The sequence below is a fragment of the Octopus bimaculoides genome, chromosome 1, assembly GCF_001194135.2.
Source record: "Octopus bimaculoides isolate UCB-OBI-ISO-001 chromosome 1, ASM119413v2, whole genome shotgun sequence".
In the NCBI taxonomy this organism is placed as follows: domain Eukaryota; kingdom Metazoa; phylum Mollusca; class Cephalopoda; order Octopoda; family Octopodidae; genus Octopus; species Octopus bimaculoides.
In genome coordinates, this window is record NC_068981.1 from 155,176,527 (window position 1) to 155,183,098 (window position 6,572).

General features: G+C 33.4%; 1 protein-coding gene across 10 annotated transcripts in view; it reads right to left on the minus strand.

Annotated features, from left to right (window-relative positions):
- The window catches only part of LOC106868437 (retinoic acid receptor RXR), a 540,681-nt gene that overhangs the window by 95,856 nt on the left and 438,253 nt on the right, over positions 1-6,572 (minus strand). The window lies entirely within an intron of this gene.

Below are 6,572 nucleotides of genomic sequence, written 5' to 3' on the forward strand. Positions count from 1 at the left end.
ATATATATACATATACACACAAAATTAACTCACTTGTTGAGAAAAACATCAAATAAAATACTTTTGAGAGACAAATCATATGACATTTCAATCTTTCCAAGGAACATTAGCTATATAAATAAAGTTGTTCCAAAATTGAATAAAAAGATATCAGTTCTATGAATTAATCTGCTGCTACTCATTAATAATACTAATGCAGGTAAAATGATTAAACTGACAAATGTTACACATTAGATCATCTGCTGACAATTGTATCAAAATTAGATTGTTAAAAAATATTCTTACTGGCAACCTTTAATTATGATCAATATTGAGAAGCCTCAATGCTCAGGATAAAAAATATTTCCACTAGATATTTTGCAAAACAATACATAGAAAATAAAGACAAATTTACAATTCCCTGATACTGTAGAGAAACTGGAGACAATTTAGATTACTAGTCTATACACAATCTCAGTTGGTTTTTAATTAGTTCCAGACTAGAATGGAAATTAAAACAGCTTACCACTAGTGATATATCATATAAAATAGGCTATGTACATTGAGTACTATACTATCTACCGAAGAAGAACACAGAAATTTGTTTATACACATTCCATTTTCCATACTGGAATATAGAGATGTTTGAGGATAATCTAAAAAAAAAGCCCAAGCAGGAAAAGTGGGGATCTCCAAAGTTAACTTTCATATATTAAAACTATCTATCAAAATTCCCTTTACATAATTGAAATCTGGGGAAAAAATTTTTTTAATGTAAAATTAACAGCAAAAAAAAAAAAAACAAAAAAAAACTTCCAAGTGCAAAACAAAATTTACATTGACTATTATATTGCAACATCATACTACCAAGTCATTACATTTCTAAAAGCTTAATCTAGAAACTGAAAAACAGTTTTTTTTTTTAAATGTTACAAAAAAAATGTAAAATAAAATAAAAACTAATGGATTGTTTTACATGCCAAAATTAAATATTCTCTTTGCCATTTGATATAATTCCCAAAAAGGATATTGCTGATTAACTACTAACCAAACTAATCAGTCATTTAATTTCCCACTACCTTGGAAATAGCCCCATCTCATTCACATTGCATTCATTTTAGTAACCTACTTTAACTACTAGCTCAGTCAAAACTGCAGTGAATAGCTTTTTGTGTTTTTGTACAGTAAGAATTTAGTTGACTCCACATCAAAGCTATCTAACAAAAAGAAGAATTTCATCTGAAAATCAACCTCATTACAATAATTGTAAACAATTTCCTTTGCAATAATTTTAGCATATTTAATATCTTCAAAAAAATGCTTCCTCATACAAATAACAAATGCAATTTATACTGATTAGCTGTTCAATGATAAAAAGTCTTTGTTCATATACCAACAGTTGTTTCAGCTATTTTCATATTTGTGCAAGGAGTAAATAAATATGACTATTTTCTAGCTATTTGAAAATTCATTCCATTTTATTATATTGATACACAACCCAAACATATGGTGTAGAAGAGGATACACCAGCAGAATACAATTAATCTGTTCATACCTTGCAAACTAAAGCACCTTCCCACAATCAGTTATGGAACAATAGAACAACTCATTCTTATTAACAGTTACAACAGGAAGAATCACATAATGTACACATCAATCAACACACTGCTTTAGACAAGCTATTCAAATCAATTCAATTTTTATGTTGATTTCCCTGACATTTCAGTAATCACCTCCATTGACTGCTACCATTTAACATTGATATATATATATATATATATAATTTGTTTCTTAGTACTGATTAAGAGAGCGCAAGCTAAATGTGATTTTTACTGATCAAGAAGAGCTCTTGAAAAAAGAATCACTTGAAAATAAAAGGCTTATTCAAAGCAGGCTGCTATAACTTATCTCCCAATACTAAACTATCAGTTAATAGACCTTATTTAATGAGACATGTTAGGTTAAGTGGCTTTAGTTATCTTAAAAGAGTCAAGAGATTTATCCTACATTAAGAAATAAAAACAAAATAGACAAATGTTACTGAGATGAAAAGGTCACTGGGTAAGAAAAATCTGTATGGAGCCAATCCAGCCATATACTTAGTTGCATGCTACTACACTCAAAACATCTAATTCAACATGTTTTTCACACCAGTAAAACTATCGACAAGTAAATTGTAATATATATATATATATATATATATATATATATATATAAACACACACACACATACATGAGTGATATAAGGAAGAAGGTTGAGCTCACAGTAGTAGGTACGTCACACCCTTTGTGCATATTTCAGCTTCTGACCCACACACAAGATCACATATTGCTTTTCCTAAATATTATTCACAAAGCAGTTTACAGTTGTAATAAAATAAAAATAAAACTAACTTTTTACTGAAATAATCCCTGACAAACAACAGTCAAGCAAAGACCTGAAACCAAAGACATCACAGCAATTAGGTTTCTGTGATCTATGCCCAAAACAGATTAACAGCTACTTTTAAATTTATGAAGCAGCTAATAAGCATTAGAATTAGAGTCAGCCAATACAGAACCTCCTACGTTGAAGGTTTGTGAGACTGAGCATCAGAGACATTTGATTTATAGCAGAATCAAACTCAGCTTAAGCAATTGTTTTTGTGTGACATCACCATATTTATTTACAGCATCAATATTCATATAGACTGAGGAGTAACATGACTATCCCACTTTACATGTTTAATCATTTGGTGGGTTGTTTGCATGTAGAAATGCCAAATCCAGGGCAAGCTAAATAACTTTCTGCATCCATTTTTGGTGTAAAAATCTATGACATGGACAGAGTTTAAGGCAAATTTTCTAGAGATGGATACCTGTCCTGTCACCAACTGTCACCTGCTTCAAAGCAAGGTAATATTTTCCCATGACCAGACATGTTTCTGCAGAATAATGGAAATGAACAATACTGTTTGTGTGGCAGTGACAATCATTTACAACTATCACACATCAAAACAAAGACATACACACACACATGTATATATATATATATATATATATACATACAATAGTCTTCTATCAGTTTCTATTTACTGAATCTATTCACAAGGTTCTGATCAATCTTGGGTTATATAAGACATGAGCCCTTGTACCACACAGTGGATTTGAACCTAGAACCATATGGTTGTGAAGCAAACTTCTTACTATACAGCCACACCTGTGCCTCATTGTATTTGGATTTATGAAGTGGATACAAGATCATATTTTGAGAGAAGAATAAAGGATACAGCTGTCTTGAATTCAATTCAACTAAGTTAAAATACTCAAAGTTTCATCATGAGGTTCCAATGGACAGATCAGAACATACTTAAGAAATTAAATCACTGAGGAAAATTACTCAAATGCCACTTGCATGACAAACAACCGCTAAGTTATTAACATGTGTAATGCAACAAACATTAAAAAGTTAACTAAAAATAATCATGTGAGAAAACAAACTAGATTAACTCAGCAAGAAAGATGAGCCTTATGAAGGACCAAGATATGTGGTGCATTGCTATACTCAAGAAGAGCCGCCCACTAAAACAACTGATATGCTAAAACCAAGATGCCACATGAAAAGTACTGGTGGCAGGAAACCAATGCCCAGAAATCAATATCTTATAAATATATGTGGAAACGATTGTAATCAACTTACCTGCTTTCAATCTATCTCAGCCAGTGAAAATTACCAGAGTAAAAACCTCATTTACAATGTACATCAACAATTATATCGCACTGGGAAATTTCATTTAAATTCATGAAAATGGCTATATTTTTATGGTTTATATCCTGGACTAATTACATTTCATCAAAATCCTTAGTTTCTAACAGGACTAGATTAAATAGGGAAAGCACTGCTGGACTTTGAGGGTTAACGCATAGTTTGACCTTGTAAATTAGGGCAGCAAAAACAATTTCAAATTTAAAGTTTAAAAAATGAAATGCTTATGTTTAGCATCATGTTACACTCACATTTTCAGTCATGAATGTTCAACAAGTAAAAAGAAACATTCATATGACCTTATTTATAAGATTGTGTTCTTGTTACCTACTTTTCATCCTCACAATTCAATGCAATAGTTAAAACAATGTGGCAGTGCTTGAATCTATGATCTTTAGATAGCCCAGAAATTTAACCACTTCAGTACCATATTTAATTCAGAACTGTTGCAGAGAGCAGCTGGTTAAATATCCAACTCTCTTTCCAAAAGACCCTTCAAATTCTCTAACACCTAACTATTCAATAATAACCAGCTCATAGTGTTCCTTTTCAAATGAAAAGTGGTTCTCTATGCCATGTTGAAGACGATTCAAGAGATTCGTAGACCCAGGTTAAATCAAATGTAAAGATGGTTCTTCAGCTTAGAATTCTTTCAACTCAAAAACACTCAGATATTGTACACAATTTCAAACATTTAGTAAAAAAAATATGAAAATAATTTCATTTCTGAATTCATACAGATGTATGAAACTGCTTCTTACATTTAAACTTCAATAGATTACTCGGGCATTAATATTTTTGATGTTTGCAACATAGAAATAGAGAAAGATAACCAAAAAAAGCTTGAATTGAATGTAAATAGACTGATAGACAACTTGACAGCTGATATTTCTTGGTTTTTAAATCCTACAAAGTGCTAAATGATAATTACGAAATCAATTTCCAAGATATACTTGTTCAAATGTTTGTTTGAACAAGTATATTTGGGAAATTGATTTCAAGCTTTGTAGCATGGATTTAATCAAAATGTGAAGCATAGTGGGATAAAGAAAAAAAACATTGTATGAGTGATGGGAATTACTCCAGCATTGAGTCTTAATACATACTGGATTAAAGATTCTATTTCACATTGTTTTTAATGTCTACTGAGCAGTGCCACGTAAAAGAATCTAATACACACTGTAAAATGGTTGGCATTAAGAAGAACATCCAGCCATAGAAACCATGCCAAATCAGACTGGAGTGTGGTGCAGCTTCCCAGCTCTGGTCAAACCATCCAACCCATGCCAGCATGGACAACAGACATTAAATGATGATGTCTAAGTACATTTCAAATTCTATAAGGTACACACACTCAGATATAATAAACTTATTTGAGGTGCAAGCATAGCTGTGTGGCTAAGAAGTTTACTTCACAACCATATTGTTTTAGGTTTGGTCCCACTAATACTGTGTGAGTGTAATTTGATAGACAAAAACTGTACAGAAGCCTGTTATTAATACGTATGACTAAGAAGTTCACTTCACAAACATGTGGTTTAGATTTCAGTCCTACTACATGGCCCTTTCGGCAAGTGTCCTCTACTATAGCTAAACCCGATCAATGACTAGTGAGTGAATTTGGTGGAAATTTCTCTCTCCCTCTCTCTGTGCGTGCGTGTGTGTGTGTGTGTGTGTGTGTGTGTGTGTGTGTGTGTGTGTGTGTGTGTGTGTGTGTGTGTGTGTGTGTGTGTGTGTGTGTGTGTGTGTGTGTGTGTGTGTGTGTGTGTGTGTGTGTGTGTGTCTGTTTACACTGCATATCACATGAAAAAACACTGAGCTATAGATATTGATGTTTGTTCACAATCTCTTTGTCAAATAGTCAACTAGCTATGCACTTTCAAAGGTGAGCAGAATCAACACTCACATGCTTAAAAGTTATCAACAGGGAGAATATCTAACTGTAAAAGAAAGTCTCAATAATATGCATTCGTCTAACCCATGCTAATAAGGAAAATCATCATTTAATGTCTGTTTTCCATGCTGGAAAAGAAGAGGGTTCAACTAGGCTCCATTTGTCTGTTCTGGCATGGTTTCCATGGCAGGACGCCCTTCCTAATGCCAACCATTTTACAGAGCATACTGGGGGCTTTTTATGCAGCCCCAGCACTTGAGAGGGTTGCCAACTAGCTTGCAAGACAAAAGACCTCTAAGCTGAGGAAGGGAGTGTAACTGAAGGAAGTGACTGAGCCGAACCATTGAACACACACACGCACGCACGCACGCACGCACGCACAAAATACACACATACAAAATCATACTTCAAGCCACTTTTCCATGCTTGCATGAATCAGAGGGGATTTGTTGAAGCAAGTTTTCTATGGCCTGTTGCCATTCCTGTCACCAACCCTCACCCATTTCCAAGCAAAGCAATAATTCTCCAGTCTATCAAAACAACAAAACAGACCAGATATCGTTACAAGCCTCCTTTGGTTACAGATTGGGTGCCTGACTTCCACACTAGGTTGTGTGTTTATGTCCATGAGCAAGGCACTTATTTTATGTTACTTCATTCTACTTAACTGAAATGTCAACCATTAGTAGCTGTGGGCTTACCTTTGCAAGGTGTTGGCATTCCATGCAGGAGAAGAGCTTGAACCCTCAGTTGCTTCCATATCCCAGAAAGTGGAATAAGCTCTGGTCAAATGAACCAGTAGGCTTGCAACAGGTTCAAGTGTGTATGTGTATACACATACTAGCTTACTGATGTGCTCACCAGGTAACAGTTTTTAATTTTACTGTGTGACACTCACTATCTCATGTAAGTTATATATATATATATATATATATATATATATATATATATATA